Source organism: Leptonotus elevatus, chromosome 21, assembly GCF_054856555.1.
Source record: "Leptonotus elevatus isolate MCC_2025b chromosome 21, RoL_Lele_1.0, whole genome shotgun sequence".
Classification (NCBI taxonomy): domain Eukaryota; kingdom Metazoa; phylum Chordata; class Actinopteri; order Syngnathiformes; family Syngnathidae; genus Leptonotus; species Leptonotus elevatus.
In genome coordinates, this window is record NC_141259.1 from 11,634,519 (window position 1) to 11,651,792 (window position 17,274).

Genomic DNA, 17,274 nt, shown 5'->3' on the forward strand with positions numbered 1-17,274 from the left:
ATATATATAAACAGTTCCTGTTTACACCTGACTAGAAAGAAATATGACAGGTTGTGGATATCATCAAATCTGCCTTCACAACCGGCCGCCTGTGTTGCTTTAATTCACACGTGTCCCTCCGTCTCGCTCCTCCGCTTAGGTGACCGCCCAGCGCGAGTGTGCTTCTGTTCAATATTTCACGTCTCCTCATGACTTTCTTTGTTTTGTCAAGTTTAGGAAGGTGAGAAGAGCACTTGAGGAAACGTAGACGGGACCTGTCACACTTCAAAACAAGCTTTGGAATCGTCAAAAATGGAGCAGTCATAATGTTGCACCTTCTAATCGGGCAACAGTTGAAAGGTGGGGGTTATTATTAATTATTCAAAGTTATATGTGGTTTTATTATAGTTTTGAAGCCTCAAAAGAGGAGGCTAATTTTCCGGCTGGATTCAACATGCTTGCAGGCAAAGAGTTGTTCTAAATCGAGTCCAAAGGAGACGAATTCTTCAAGGGAACCTCAAACGTTTGAAGAAGTCCCCACGGAAATGCGAGGTGGGAACATACTTAAGGCCCGATTTGAAACCTGGATCATCTCCCTCAAGTCTTCAAGTGTTCTAATGGAGGCAGCAGAGGAAGACGAACCTCTTGGACTTTTAAACAAATTAAATATACAGTGGCATCTCCGTCTTTCGGATTTAGCATTGGAGCTAGCTTATGTTTTACCGGTAAATATTGTCTGGCAAAATTCGAATGACGTAACATATTCCTATTTAATGTTTTTGTCCATTGGACGATCATGTGCTCTATGTTACTCACCACTACTTGAGTACTTCTTTTCACTGATCTCTTTACTCTTGCTAGTTACAGCACTTGAGTCCAGTTTTTTTTTTGGCTGCTCTCTCCACCTCGGAACCCGCAATTAATTTAGTCAGTATTGATGTCTGTGTGTGGCAGCTTGGAATCTCTATTAAGGTAAAACCATTCATTATTCATGCGTCTCCCGCAGAAGCTTCACTATAAACAGCCAAGTAATTATAAAGTGAGCAAGTCGGTGCGCTGCATGTGTGCTCACTTGCAAAACGATGCAGCCAAACACTCGGCGCTCAAGGCTAATTGGATGGAAAGTGCGACAGCCGCGTACGGCAACAGTTTTATGTCGTCTTTCATATGTTTGCAACTACCTTCCCGCATGTGAATTATTGATCACTAGCTGGCTGTTGCATGCTGAGCCAGAGCCAGATGGAAAACGCGGAGCGGATTTGCATCGAAAGTGTCTGTAGTGTAGATGTTATGCACAGTACTTGGATACATCCAGTTAGCTTCATGCTAACGGTGCAAAACATTGTAGACAGGCTAACGAATAGCATCAGTGTAGCGATGATATAACTGTTGAAACAATGGATATTTCAGCAGCCCGGAAACAAATCATATAACAATACTCACATGTTTTCTTTATCCTCTGCAAGGAACAACTACTATTACTGCAGCCGACTGGCAGCGTGTCCATTGAAAGCTGAACGATTGATATTGTTTTTCCGCAGGATGTACAACACAAGCGAGGTTCGGGGGGAACTCAGAAGCAGCTCCCCCCCAGGCGAGACGCAAAAGCATCTCAGGCTTGAATGAATTGTAAGTAAGCCCCACAGTGTGTTGTTGTTGAATTGTGGCGCTGTAAACATTTACCGCAGGGGAACACGACGCTTCCCTCGGGGACCGGCGGGATTCGTTACGGTGAAAGTCAACGCGCGACAACCGCAAATAATTCGGCTTGATGCGTTTTACTGTCTGTTTATAATCACCGTTGAGTCCGGAGGGATTATTGACTGCGCTGACACATACACACAACACCTTGATTGACTGCCAGCAATAAAATTGTTGAATGCTGGATATGAGGGTAATAAATACCCCCTCCCCAAATAAACAACACAGCTCGTCCCAGATGTGCCGCCGTGTTGCGTCCTACATGAATGCAACCGCCGTGTCACTGTGCCCTGCTGCCACTTCAGCGGTGATGTTATGGATTTTTCACCATCCACACGTAAACCGTCAAAAAGATAAAAAAATAAATTAAAAAAACTATAATTGGTCATTAAAAAAAACTTAAAACTAAGAAAAAAAGATTTGACTTAGTGTGACTTAGGTTAGTGTGTCTGCCTCGCAATCAAGAGGTTCTGGGTTTGAATCGCGTCTTGTTTCTGGTACTTCGGAAATCCTCCAAAATCATCTTTTGAGATAATCACGACAATGTAAAAACCAAAAATACAAATTCCACATCGAGTCGCTATTATATTTTCACTGGTGGAGGCAGCACTTCATTACCAAGCAGTGGGTAGCATATCCAAAGAGCAAACCCAAATACCCCACGTTCACACGCCAAACATTTGCGTATGCACTGTTTATGAGCTAACTCTGTGCTAAAAATGCAGCTCTGCTTACCCTTTGGCTTTGGCGCGATAGTTCTTCAGCCGCTAACAAAGCAGTTCTTGACACTTTAGTCATTACTCAGTTTTATTGACATGTGGCCTATTATACAGCACCTGTATTTGATTTGTGGATGGTTGTTTTAAAAAGTATTAGTAAACCACTGTAATAATTTTGACTACACAATCTTTAGCACTTTGTTTTTTTTAAATTTTGCACACAAAAAAAAAATGTATTTTTTTTTTCCTCTTCTGCTTTTCATTTAACAGTACTGTAGTTAGTTTTTATTTGTTTTTGAGTTTTGTTTTTAAATTTAGTTTTAATTAGTTTTCAGAGGCCATTTATTAGTTTTAATGTTTTTCATATTCATTTTGAGAGCTCATTGTTTATTGTCTTACCGCGTCAACATGTCATCATCATTGCGCTCTTTTTTTTTTTTTTTTAACTAATACTAAAATAAAAATAAAAAACTCAAACAAAGCCTTTTTTTCGAAATAAAAACTAACAAATTTGCTCAAAATTAAAACTAACAAAATTGAAAAATCGAAATTCATAATGAAATAAAAACTAACAAACTATTTTAACTCTGGCGGGCCACTCGACGCACACGTCATAAACTGCAACAACAGACATTTGACTTAATTACACTTCATTAAACCAGTTTATCGCTTTATGTTCTCTTTTATTATTATAATACAATGTTATTTGCATTTTTTTATAAAAATATAATTTTTTAAGTTGATTGTCCATACTCAGTGCCCTAAAGCAGCCTGGCATTGTTGCTTAGCTCTAAGCCGTGAAATCCAGGCCATGTTTTGCCTCAAACCCTTCCTGTGCAGCTTGTGTTCTCTCTCTCTCTCTCTCTCTCTCTCTCTCTCTCTCTCTCTCTCTCTCTCTCTCTCTCTCTCTCTCTCTCCCTTTACGCACACACATACACACATGCTCCGTGATGCCTTTGCAGCCGAACACACGGAGCAATGCAGGGGGACACCACGACGGCGTGTCGGAGCCGGCCACACAACAAGTGACGTCCTCCTACCGCATCCACGCCGCAGTCACCTCACGGCCAAGGAATACCGCGCCGGGCGTCCTCCTCGCGAGACGGACGCCGAGCTGCGTCGCTAAGGTAAGAGAATGCGCAAAAATGTTCGACATCCTGCTCACATCACTTGGGATTGTTGCGCAAAACCGTTTTCAGTGCGAATGTGCGTGTGTGTGTGAACGTAACGCATTACAGTCCATTGGCATGAAAGTTTTTTTTTTCACAAAGTGTTGAGTGATAATGAGGTAACGACTGGTTTGTTGCTTCTTTATTTTCTACTCAACGTGGAAAGAGTGACAAGTATGTTTGGGTTGATAAGGTGTGAAAGTGCTTTAATTGGCAGGGTTGAAGGGGACTGCCTTCGAGGCTTAATTACACGGTGCGCGAGAATTCATCAGAGGGTTAGTGCAATTCAGTTGGGGGGGGGGCAAGCCTTGTTGATAAGGTCAGATGCAGAGTGAAAGTGCTTTCACACAAGAACTGATTTGTAAGTGGTTCATGCCACCATTGCAGTGACCAAAATGATCGACGTGATCTGCAATACTGCTTTGTTGTGTATTTGTTCTAATCTTTATTATTATTGTGGGAAGCATCGGTTATTGGGATTCTTTATTCTTACTTATTACGTATAACATTTTATTCTCCTCACTTTTTTTGCCGTGCAAGAACTCCCACATAATACATCCAATTTACACCGTTCAAATTTCCACTTGCAAAAATTCACGCCATCTTGGGAATATACCGTCTGATTCTGATTACTTACAGTATTGACACAATTGAATGTAAATATCTTTTCGCCGTTCATTTTCAATGGGGACTGACTTTGAACTTTTTCAAAGTCCCACTTTCCACGCACACTCCCATGCATACAACTTCTCATTATTACCAGCGCTCTGACAAAATGCATTGTCCAGTAACCAGGAGGTTGCCGGTTTGAATCCCACCCCCTCAATTTTCAGCATTCCCACAAAAAAAAATTGTCTATTTTTGTCTGGTGATCACAGGTAGCAACGATAATCCAAATTTCAAACATTATTAGGAAGAGTCCGAAATGTAAGCGTTTTATCCACAATTTTGCTCTATAACAAATTCAGACTCACTATATTGGACACATTTTTGCTTTTTTCCCCTCCCTCGTGATCACGATAGCAAATTGTCACTTGCATGTAAAAGATGATCCTGTGATGTGTGTTAACTCTTTCCTTCCCATGGACGTTTATACTCGTCAATTGGAATCCAACCGTTTATTGCTTGCTACCAGCGAATTTTTCGTCAAATACATTCAGTCATTTCTCTCATCAGGATTTTTTTTTTTTGTATCTGTTTCAGTTTTGCAGCAATTAGCATTAGAATATAGCTAAGTTTCATCATTATTCACGAACCTGTTGAAAACACTGGGGAAAAGAGCTTGTTGCAACACGGCCCTGGTTGATCTCTTATACTCTGCTGCCACCTGCTGGCCGTTTTTTGTAATAACTACCATTGTTTAAAGCGACCTCTTCAGGTCAGAGGCTGCATCAACGTCTTTTGTATGCTTTAGCGTTAAAAATCATTAAAAACATATAAATACGTTATTTATACAATATTTAATATAGAATGAAGCTTTTAGGAGCAAATGATTTAAAGAATGGAAAAAGATAGGAACAAACTTTTTTCTAGTGGAAGCTGAGTTAGCTCTTTCCTTCCATAAGCTTAGTGTTTTTATTGTCACAAAAGACAGTATTCTTGTTGATTGTAATGTTCAGAGCGAACAAAAAATCTCAATCGTCCCAAAACTTCCTTTCGTCGTTCTTGCAAACCAGTGGATTTCTGTCATGTCTTTTTTTTTCGCTTATATTTTTGTGACTGATTGCACAAATGTTGACATTTATGCAAGGTCAGCTTTTTTTGACCAATCACAACAGTCTTGGTTTTTCGTCTGATTCTCCATCTTGACACCAGTGTGTATGAGCTGTCTTGATTCCCATTATTTAAAAACAAAACAAAAAAACTCGTAGCCTGTTAAAAGACTCTCTCGACAATCTCCAGCTGTGATGGAAATGGATCTTTTGTGTAATTCAATTGGTCTACCTTTTATACCCGTTGCCAATGAACAAAGAAGATACATAATTTGTTATAACTAAATCCTTTTCAGTCCAATTATGTGAAATTGGCTAATTTCCCGCAACACACCTGAGGTTGGGAATGGTTGTATTAGTGCGTATGTGTGTGTGTGTGTGTGTGTGTGTGTGTGTGTGTGTGTGTAGGAATTGTTATTCTGACTACAGCAAGATTCAAGGATGCAAGGAAGGACGGAGGCGAAGAGGTCAGCCGTGTATGGAGAAACCATTAGTAGATTAGCAAAAGCGAGCGTGTGTTTGGAGTAATACATAACAGGAACGCTGAGCCGCATACAACATTTGAACTAATGAGGTGTGGAGCAAGAAGCGTACTTAATGATTTTCGCTCCCTCTTTAACTTTATCTTCTTGCCTGCTTCCGCTGAAAAGCACTGCAAGGCAGACATTTTTTTTTTTTTTAATGTAATCTCAAAGAAGCAGCCCGCAATCGGCTGATCTTCCTTCTTCGATTGTTCCGCCCATCCTAAACGCGCTTTGCCAGTTCGACGCAGCGGCCCCGTCCCATCCCCCGTTAAGGATCTCGCCCGCCACATTTAGGCCACGGCGGTGGTGGCGCGTAGCCGTCATTAACTGCCTTGGCGTCTTTGCCTGTCAGATAATGATGGGCTCTTTGCTGAACTTTCCACCTTTTGCCTTTGCTTTATAAGACGCCTCACCGCTTCCCCCCCCCCCCCCCCCCCCTGCATACTTGTCGTGTGTCCTACCCTTGTTTTTTTTCTGTGGAACCTTCCCCAGCTATATACTGGAAAATTGTGGACCAAAACCTTGTCTAAATAGCAAAGTAATACAGTGGTGCCTTCAGGTGCAAGTTCAATTTGATCCGTGATCACCTTTGTATTTCAAATCGTCTTTCCCCATTGAAATTAATGGAATTGCCATTAATCGGTTCTAGCCGCCCCCAAAAAAGCAACCCACCATTTTTGTATTTATTTATTTATTTTTTAGATTAGAATGTTGTACGTGGATGTCTTCGCCGGAGAGACATGAAATAACGTGTTGCAATGAAATTAATATATTCAAGATGGCCGCCAGTGTCTTCTCTTCTTGATATGGCAAGTAAGCGGTATTGTTAGTAAGTCTATAGTTTCCCATTATGAGTTAGTATTAGCATTAAGCTAGCAGGCTAAAGGCTAAGCTATGTATTTGTTTAGTGCAACACATTTTACATCGTTGATCAGGGTTTATGTACATTGTGTTTGAAAACTTTTTGTGTCCTTATTTTCCTGTTTTTATTGTTGAAACAGCCGCAAATCACAAATAAATAAATACAATTTGAATATGAAATGAAGATAAGCAAAAACATGCTAAGGCTAGCAGTGGCACCAATATTGTAATATGACCTCCCTAATGAGCGACATGTTTCTTTTTTTTTCTTTTTTCTTTGCTTTGCGCAGCGATACTACGGTCCTTGCTCACAACTCGTCCCGCCTCAGATTTGATTATCTCAAGGCCAAGAGTCACAGTGGTGTTGTAATGACAGCATTGATGAGTCAGCAAGTGCGTGTTCCCTCGCTTCCGGGGTCTGTTCTCGTCTCTTTGGCGGCATTTTAATTGCCGAGTGGTCGTAGTTCCAAGACTTTCCTCTTCTCGATGGCGGAGAACAGGAAATCTTCTGTTTATACCAATTTGGCTCGAAGGGACTCCATCCTGCACCATTCCTGCACACTTAGCCGCTTAGATGGCTGGTACGGGAGCTGTCAGCAGGCTGCTTTAATTTGTTCCCCCCCCTACAAACAAGCAAGTGAACAAGCTGCGTGTTACCCCCAGGAAACCTGTGGAAGATTTTTGCTTTCTGCCCTGGTACAATTTGTAACGTCTCAAGAGTGGAGAGAACTTCCCTGTGGAAACACTTTGGCTTACTCACTCTCCATAACCGAGAATCAGTTTTCAGCTAAATGTGCTAATCCCTTCCCTTTTGAGATCATCTGCTTTTTGGAGGAGTTTAAGGCTTATAAAATACTCTTTCAACATCTTCCTAAATAGCTTGCGTGGGTATTCGAAGTGTTTTACAGGAAGGCACGAGCTCTGCTCGTTAAGTAGTTAACAGCCGCTCCGAAAAAATATTTAACTCATTCACTGCTGTGGACATTTATAGTCATCAACTGGAATCCAGCCGTTTAATGCCACAGACGAATATATTCGTCAAATCCATTTTTCAACGGGTAGGCGTGGAAGAGGGTCTCGTCCATCTTTTCCGTGAAATTCAAGTTTCTGCATATCTGTAATGACGAAGACATTTCATGAGATAGCAGCGTTGTATCCTGATTTGAAATCAGCAAATCTTTTGAGAGCCCTTTCTCAATGTTATTTTTGTGTTTTATAATTAGAGGGGTCACATGAGCAAAAACTATTTGCGTCAAATCACTGTTCTGCTTGTCATGTTTCTTTTTCAAAACACTTATTTTGGTTTCCTTTTTTGCAAATGGCAAACCACGACCAGGCCAAGGGGATTATCATATTGTACAGTAAATCCTCTTCAATGCCAGCAGTTTTCTGTATTCTGTACCCAAATTTGAGTTTTGGAGGCCATCCAAAAACCTGATATCAGGCTGCAGCTGAAGAGTCGCTGAGGTCAGTGCGCTGCTTCTATGCTAATCTGCCGACGGGGGTTTTCTGTGTGTGCTGCAGCTTTTAAGTCTCATGCTATTGCGTCACCGATGTCGAGCGTTGTTTACCTTTGCGGCTTCCCCTCGTACGCGCTCATGCCTGCCAGGCTTAACTTGGGACTCTACACCTGTTTTCTCTGCGCCCATCGCACAAAAAGCAACAGCCCGGTGCTGGTTTTTTGTTGACGCTCGGCTCTTGTTTACAAATCAGTAGCACACAGACAGCATTTATCTTGAGAAACGAAAACTTTTTACTGTTGGAAGAAGAAAAACAAAGCTTAATTGTTAGCTCTCACCTCTTTTACTTCCCTTTCACTGGGATGGAGTCAACCCTTCTGTAGATATAAAGACATACCGCCGGAACTGTCAAGGGATACGTCGTCATTCCCAACGGGAGAGCAAGGGAAAGCCAGGCATCTTTAGTCAGCCTTCCAGCTACTGGAGCATGCTCTGACTGTGAAAGGCCACTAGCATTGTTGGCTAACACAATCCACCAGGGGAGGCCTTTGGCCACAACCCCACGGAGACGCATGCGTCGTCCTTTCTGTGCCAGAATCAGCTGCTGCATGCTAAGTGATGTTTTGCTACAGCACTCAGGCAGCCGTGAAGCTTGTTAGTCCAAACGCAAACTGACTGCTCGCTGACTCGCTTGATGGGTCGGCCTTATTGACATCGGAGTTGTCGGCGAATGTCCACTCAAGGGAAAAAAAAAAGTCGTTGCAGAAGTTCCGGCAGCATTGACTCGAGTAAATATGCTGGGCTTTACTTATTTTTCTTTTTCTTTTCTTTTTTTGGTGGAATAGCCACACGTCTGCTCTGTGCTTTGTTAAGATGGCTTCTTTGTAGCAAACACCGTTTGTGCGCTAAAGCCGCAGGCTCACATCTACATGCAGACCGAAGCTCTAGGAAGCTTTTAGATGGCCTGTCTCCTCTCCTGACAGTGATCGGTGGAGATGGCTGACATCTCTCCTGAAAGGACGTTGACAGGATGTAACAGTTTTGACAGGAGCTCACAACACATTCTGGAGTACATGGAAAGTTCTATCGAATAGTAGAGAATATAAGGCAACAAAAGCTGTACTGTATATGATGAGCAACAGACTCCTTTCCCAGGTTCCATGTCCGTCGAACCCCAGATGAACTGGCGTTGACCAGTCGGCGGCTACTGAGGCATCTCGCTTCAGGCAAATACCCGGGCGGCTGTTGCTGTAGGAGGGAGGCCTTCGATGAATCAGGGTTATGACGAAGATCTCCCTGAAGCCGAGGGCTGACGTACGCTGTCGAGTGGTGGGCGGTTGTGTGATCACAGTTACATTCGGCCAAAGTGTCGTTTCGCAAAGTTGGTGCGCGTCACTGATCCACAGGGCTTTCTTTTTCCGCCGTAAAGACTAACCTGGAATCCTGAAATCCGAATATCCTTATTCACTGCTATCATTTTTATTTATTTTTTTTTACAAAAAAAATGTATCAGTATCATGATCGTCCGTCTGCCAAGTGGCATTCACGTTGTCAGTGTTGCCAGACTGTCATGTGACCAAGCATCCTAGAAAGTCACCGTGAGCATGGCTCGGGTTTATTTAAAGCGGGGAGCTTTATTTAAGAAGCCGTTGGCTGAGATAAGCCGCCAAAAGGTCCAGCTCGAAATGGAATCGAGAAGACTACTTGAAGAAGAGTCCTGCTTTAAGCGCTTGGCTGTGGTGGTGGGGGGGGGGGGGGGGGGGCGGAGGCGATAAGGGTCGACGCAACAATGGTGATTATAAAAGGGAAATAGTTTGCCGTGGCAGGCATTTAATTGATCCCGTCACTTTTTGAATGGGAAGTAACACCGATGCTGGCGGCACACTGTCAAGTCAGCGCACATAATCGCACTTCTGGCATCCTTTTATCAAAGCTTCCATGCGCTCTCTCAATGATGTCCTGCACATCCAAAGTAGCGTCAGCAAAAAACTGTAAGCTGCCTTCTTGACTCTGTACTGTATTAACTGTATCTGCGGCAGCCAAAGGCAACCCTATTGGGAAGTGTCACACTCCTGAAGCGCTCAGACTGGCCTCTCACAGCAAAACCCAAAATCATTTGGGGGGGACTCAAGTCTCATGACTTGAGAGTTGGACTTTAGAGTCCATTTTAGAACTAAAAACTTTCAGTACCTTTGACGTGGTTTTCATCAGAAGCGATTTGACTTTGACTCAAGTATGGCCTGATACGTCACGCCTGGTTTGGAAATCTGCATTTTCAAGGTCGTTTTCAGGGAAAAAGATAATGATAACATGCAAATTTTGCTACTCTAAAATAAGGCACACAATTACAACATTTATCTTAATCTGTCGGGACAAAATCCACAAAGCCACGTTAGCTACGTTAACTTCACAATTTAGCTAAACAACGCCGGTCACACGAGTCAACTTCTTGTCGGTTACACGTTTACTTGAGAAGGCAAAGTATTGGATGATACAAACACTGATTTGTGATCATTAAAAAAAAAACTGAATGTGTTCAGCTAACTAGCGCAAGTACTGTACAGCTATTTCATGCTAGCTAGAAGTGCTGCACACAAGTAAAGATTGTAGATTTAGGTGGTAAATCGCACTCATAACTAACATATCATCATATCAAAACAAACTGAATCTTTCTATTAACCCCCGCCCCCCCCCCCCCCCCCCGCACACCCCCCCCCCCTCCCCAATGACACACGTTAGCTACGTTAGCTTCACAATTTCGCTAAATGGCAGCTGGTCACACATGAAGTTGAATTTATCTTCTTGTTGTGTGTTTGCTTGAGAAGACAAAAGTAAAAACACAGTAATAGACCATACAAGCAGCTTTAGGACCATTGTAAAAGTTTTACTACAGCTAACTAGCGCAAGTACTGTACAGCTATTTGTTGCTAGCTAGGAGTGCTGCGCACAAGTAAGGATAATGGATTTAGGTGGTAGGTAGGTCACAATCATAGCGAATCTTTTAATTGGCTCAAAGCTATGGAAGAGTAATTGTTTTAGTGATACAACATGAAATTATATAACAAGTAATGTTGTGGATCTAGAGACCCCAGTTTAAGAACCATTGTTTACATGTACATTTTTCCAGTACACATGTAGTACATACAATAATCCTGATTTGACTGCATGAGCCAGAGGATTAGTCTAGATTATCAAAAATAGCAGATTTCACGACTGCAATAATGATAATCGATTTCTGTCTGATGCCAAAGCCCAGCTTTGGGCGCCATAATTATTCCAGCAAGGAGATAGGCGGGGAATTCTTTAACCTTTCCCATCAATAATAGAAAAGGGGTCCACATTGTGCGTCGGGTGTTTATATAGGCGAACTGCGAGAGAAGGCGAGGCCCCAAAACTCTGCCAGATTTCATTTCACGCTCCGCGGAGCTCCGCCTCAGAGACAGTGACATTTACATGGCCCTCTGTAGCACAGCCTCTTGCTGCAGGGCCAAGGCGCGCTGGCTAAATCAGGCACGGGGGCCCATGAATGAGGGACCGCGTCGAGCGATAGAAAGATTATTCATTCCATGACGATATCATCATCAACATCGATGCTACCGTGGCGATCTAATACCTTTTTAATGATAACTGCGGCGCAACATCCGCCTACAATTTACGAAAACATTTCTTCCTCATTACGAACGCAAATATGTCAACACCGTCGAGGTGGGGTTACAGACTGCTCGGCCAGCTGTTTGCCGGGATTACTGGGTCTGGTCGTCTCTTTAACGTAAAGCCCGTGAGGCTAGTTAACCCCTTCTGCTTGACTTTGCCGCGCCGGCGGCTAATCTGATTAGCTCTCCACCACTAGTATCTTACGTCCGAGACGGCACGAGCAGTTCAGTTCACATTGAGATCTCAAGTGGCTTTCATTCATGATAATGGTTAACACGTGGAAGCTGTCGTCACCTGGTCGTGGCTCTTGGTGTATCTCTACATATGATGACATCATCAATAAGCATTAGTGCGATCAGTTGTTAGATTCCGAATGTATGCGGTGCCGTTGTCCAAATTTATACATCCCAAAAACTGTTGGGTTAAAAATAGCCCAATATGGATTAAAAATAACAACAGTTTTAAGGGTATACCGTATATACCACATTTACCATTTACTGCTGGAGATAAGTTCAGCTTGAGTTGTTAGTGGAACTTGATATTTTTGTTTGATTTTTTTTTTCTCTCTCCTCGGAACATATTTTGCCTCAAAATTCCAAATTCTACAACTATTGGGGACCTTTGATTTCAAGTTCCACTGATTGATTACTGCATTGTGATCAATGTTTGTTTTCAATACGATACAGTATTTATACAGTCTAAAAACAGTTGGGTCAAAAGTAACCCAATTATGGTTTAAAAATTTGGACCCAACTTTCTGGGTTGTTTTATACAAAATGACCCAATTTTTTGACCCAAGTAAAGGATCTGACCAACATGAGTTATTTTACACTAAAAGATCCATTTCTTGACTCAAAGTTGGGTCAAATTGACCCAAGTAGAAGATCGGTCCATTTTTGACCCAACTGTTTTTCGAGTGTACGAACATGAAAAATGTCAAACCCCGTAAAATACGATCACTATTGTCGGGGAGGACTCTATTAGACAGTTGATACCAGCCCTCGTCTCCATGCATGCGCTTGAAAGGTTTCTCACATCTGTTATTGGTGCAATGCTTCACTTTGCACCTGCAAGGGCTGTCTTTTCCCACATTTATCCTTTGAGAGTACTTCGATCAGACGGTGCCTGTTCTTCGTTTTGTTTCCAGACGAACCCGTTTAATATCTTTCACCAGCCGGTGTGAAATTGTCCAGTTTTGCCTTCACATTCATCATTCACAACGCTGCGGAGCTTTGTAAGTGACGGACTGTTATTGTCCGCATTGGGAACATTTGGCGCCGTGACCGCAGTCCAGTCACGGGCAGATGGGACGCCATGCCGGAGCGGGCAGGGGTCACGAACCACGCCGTCTCGACCCGTGCACCGCCGCCCACCGATACATTCGCCCGAGCAGACGAGTCCGCGCCTTTAGTCCATTAGAAAGCGGTCGATCTAGCTATGGCGCCCATACTAACTGCCGTAATGAGGTGGTAACAAAGTTATGGATTCATTAGCGAGCATGTGTCCCGGCAGGACTGTGAAGGAAAGCGAGCTCGGCGAGGTTACAGCGTGACAGATGGCGACTGCGTGTGTGTGCATGTGTGTGTGTGTGTGTGTGTGTGTGAATGAGTGAATGCTTGCTTGGTGGTGCTCAGGGTTGTTTATCCACACAAACTGGTGCACAGGGGACAAAATGTGATATTTAACGCCGATGGTGTTTGGTTTGATGGCAGTGGAGATTGTTGAAGGTTTATGTTTGACGTCTCTCTTGTGTGCAATGAGGATTTGGCATTAGCATACTTGTAGCAGTATTGCTATACGTCATAGGGCTGTGACAGTCAAATTGCAAAAGAATGTAAAGATGGGCATAATAAATCGAATTATTTTCCAGCCCTGGCACGTTGTTGTAAAAATAGCACTCTTTTGTATATATTATCCGTTTTATTTGTGCTATTTATTGTGGTGCATGCACCTTGGCCACCTGGGGGCAGTATAAGAAAGACGTACAGATGGACAGTACTGCACTGGAGCCTCAGCTCCTCCACGGTTTCTCAGTATGGCAGTAATATTTGTTCTTTGCAGATGATAAAGAATATATACCTGTGAGTGTTGCTATTATCCGTCCACCGAGATGCTTATTGTTAGCCATGGGAATAGAAACAGACAGTACAGTTTAGTGCAGAAATTATTTAAACAAACAAAAAAAAAACATTAGAACAATTGCATAACCTTATATACTTATACAAGTACAAAGTAAATCAAAGTAATGTGTAAAGTTGAACATTTTGCATTTTTTTTTAAATTATATTTATTTATGATTATTGGTGTATTACAATTTGTCACGTGAAATTAGAGTTTCATACAGCTTTTCCTCGTTCAATTACTTTGTTTTCATCTTTTTTCCCTCTTTAAACTACTAAGATCATATTGTATAATTGCAATTTCATTCTTAAAAAAAATAACACTGGAAAAAAAATTCTTAAAAGCACAAGATAAAAATTGCTACTTTTTTGTACAACGTTTTAATTTTACATATATATATATATATATATATATATATATATTTTGTATTTTTTTTAATAACATTTGTAATGCTTAACTTGTGCCTAAATGGCTTGCCATAGAAAACGCAGAACTGCATCAAGCTACCAAAGTAAAAAAGTGACATACGAGTGTGGTTCCCCATGCTGGCAAAGTTAGCATGATGCTTTTGTTGTATGTTGATGTGATATTTGAAAACATGAGTTTTCTTTCAATACAGATGGCTCGTCCATTTGAATGGGACGAGATTTAGCTCTGAGCCTCGGTCTTCGGATTTTCAATCTTTCTCCTTTATTTCTTATTAGTCATTTGGGCTTCCTAATATTGGAATTTAAAAATAATTGATTGTTAATTTTCCAGATCAGCGATTCGGGAAAATCTATTTGAAAACTCGTACACATTAAATAGATACAGGCGACATTGGGATTATAAATCTCTCATTACCAGATTTAGCACTACTTTGCACTTTTAATGATGCTGACACGTCACAAATGCTGTTTTGTAATGAAATGAAGCGGCAAAAGCACAACAGATGCCAAAGAGGCAGGCAGGAAAAGAGAAGAGAAGAGAAGAAGCTGAGAAAACCCGAATGAAAGGACGCTGATGGAAAGGCGGCTATTTATGACCAATCTTGTTGATGATCGCCTTTTCAGGCTTGTTCCTTTGGTACAGATGGTACCATCAAACGCATTAAGGTCCCCTTTTCTACTTTTCACCAAGATGTAATTTTCTGACTCTTCGATCTCACATTCATGGGTTGTCTGTTGGTTCAATCTGAAATAATTAATGCATTTCTGCAAATAGTGGCCGCGGACATTTATTTATTCAACTGCAGGTGTCTTTTAAGGACAAGGCCAGTGTACTATAATGCCAGGAAAGAAAATGTAGTCAAATCACTTCTATAATATTCTACTTCAAATATTGGATGTTATAAAAACATAGAGTAATAACAATTTAAAAGACTGTAATGCATTAGCCAGTTTGTGCATCATGATTTAATGCTGCAATTCAATTCATTGTGCTGGTCCTTCTGGTTGGCCACCGGGGGGCAGTATAATACAGTCTTGCAGAAACACACAAAGAAGAGTACGTCTTCTTCTACTGCAAGGTTATTATAGTCGTCGGACACAAAAATGAATCAACTAAAACTGAAAAAAATATTTTCCTAAACACAAAACAGTCCTTTGTTTTGGTCTTTGTCAATTAATTTCATACATGAACTTTAAGGGGTTATTTGAAATACAGAAGATGGATGATCGAACTGTTGTTTGGAATTATAATTACTTTACTTTATTACACAATATTTAGTGACCTTTCTTTTGCTGCATTCCACAACTTCCGAAACTTACTATTACTGAAACCAATTAAAAAAACTAAACTAAAATGATGCATTTTCAAAAACTACAAAACTACAAACCTGCTCTAAAATTTTAATAAAACTGAATAAAAAAAAAAGAAGCTAAATAAAGACTAATCCTAATGGGGGGAAAACAAAACTATTATAACCCTGTTCTACTACTACTGTAAGCGACTCATTAAGATTGTATGTGAATATATTAAATCTACATGTGTTGCTCCAAGGTTTTGCGTCCAAATATCGTAGCTATTGATGCTAACTGTTAGCATTAGCATGTCAATGGCATCTTTTAGTATATTCTCGCATTAAGCTGGTGGGCTGCTATTAAGGCAATTTTCAAATGTTTTCAATTAGTTTGACAGTAAACGTCAACTGCATACACATACGATACATTTTCTCTAATATGTGCTAATTGATACGATTTCCCTCCCACAAGTTGAGGAGCCACTTAAGGACCCATGAGTGACGTCAGCTTCACTCCTTTTGTCTGTTCTCCTGACCTTCACTTTTTTTGTGCTTGTGTGACAGAGAAAATTAGCGCCGGGATTAATGCGTAATTAAATTGGTGTGGAAGGAAAAAGGTCATCAGCTCTTTGCCCACACATGCTTTTTGAGCAGAAAATGGACAGACAGCTGGAGGACAGGCGTCAGTCCACGGCCCGAGCAAGGGGGCGGTTGCCGAATTAGCCGGCTTCCCTTTCTGTTATTGGTTACCATTTTTTGAATTTATTTTTCAGGTCACCACTTAAGTCTGTGCTCTCTCTGAGCCTTTCCAGAGATGCGGCATTTTTATTATGGATAATCTCAATATACGTAATGAAAGTGGTTTTGGATTGAGTTCAGGACAAGAGATTTAGGGGAGGGAGCTTTTTTCTGTTTTTGGGCAGTGACTCTGTGAGTGTGCCACAAATAGAGAGAGGGAAATAAATGGATGTGTCCGCAGAAGCCTGGAAAAAGATTTCAGTACCAAGGACAGCGCCTGACACTCTGCCACGCCAGAACATACATTTTCGTGACAAGATGGAAGAAAAAAAATTCTGAAAGTTTAACAGAAAGTGAATGAAATGAGGTTCCACCAGGCGGGTTAGTTTAGTACGTCGGTAAGTGTGGTTTTAACCATACTTTAAAAAACATTAACTGTAGTTGCTTTAAATCACTGAATGGTCAAATGTGAATGGAGTGAGGTTCCCCAGTCGGGTGAGTTTAGCATATTGCTAAGCTTCCATCTGTTTTTTCTCTATATTTTAGGGAGCATACCTGTATAGGCTACAGTTTCTTTAATTTAAGTCACTGAATGGTTCAATGTGTATGGAGTCAGGTTCCACAGTCGGGTGAGTTTAGCACATTGCTAAGTTTCCGTCTGTTTTTTCTCCATATTTTAGGAAACATATAGGTTGCTGTTTTTTTTAGTTTAATTCACTGAATGGTCAAATGTGAATGGATGTGAGGTTCCCCAGATGGGAGAGTTCAGCACATTGTTTCTGTGTTTTTTCGCCTATTTTAGGAAACATAGGGTACAGTTTACTTAATTTTTTTGTACTGTCAGATGATTTGTTTCATGTGCAATACTAACAAACACACGGATGGATTTAGGCTCCGTCAGCTGTTAAAGTTACTC

At 41.4% G+C, this 17,274-nt stretch overlaps 1 protein-coding gene across 12 annotated transcripts in view; it reads left to right on the top strand.

The window, feature by feature from the left end:
- The window catches only part of dlgap1b (discs, large (Drosophila) homolog-associated protein 1b), a 132,714-nt gene that overhangs the window by 49,058 nt on the left and 66,382 nt on the right, over window positions 1-17,274 (top strand). For 9 of the 12 annotated variants that reach the window (XR_015091974.1, XR_015091975.1, XM_086065683.1 and 6 more), the window contains 3 exons: window positions 212-339; window positions 444-1,608; window positions 3,362-3,526. The gene's annotated coding sequence lies outside the window, so the exon portion shown is untranslated. The remainder of the gene's footprint in view (window positions 1-211; window positions 340-443; window positions 1,609-3,361; window positions 3,527-17,274) is intronic. The other 3 variants (XM_086065678.1, XM_086065680.1, XM_086065684.1) reach the window with 2 other exon arrangements.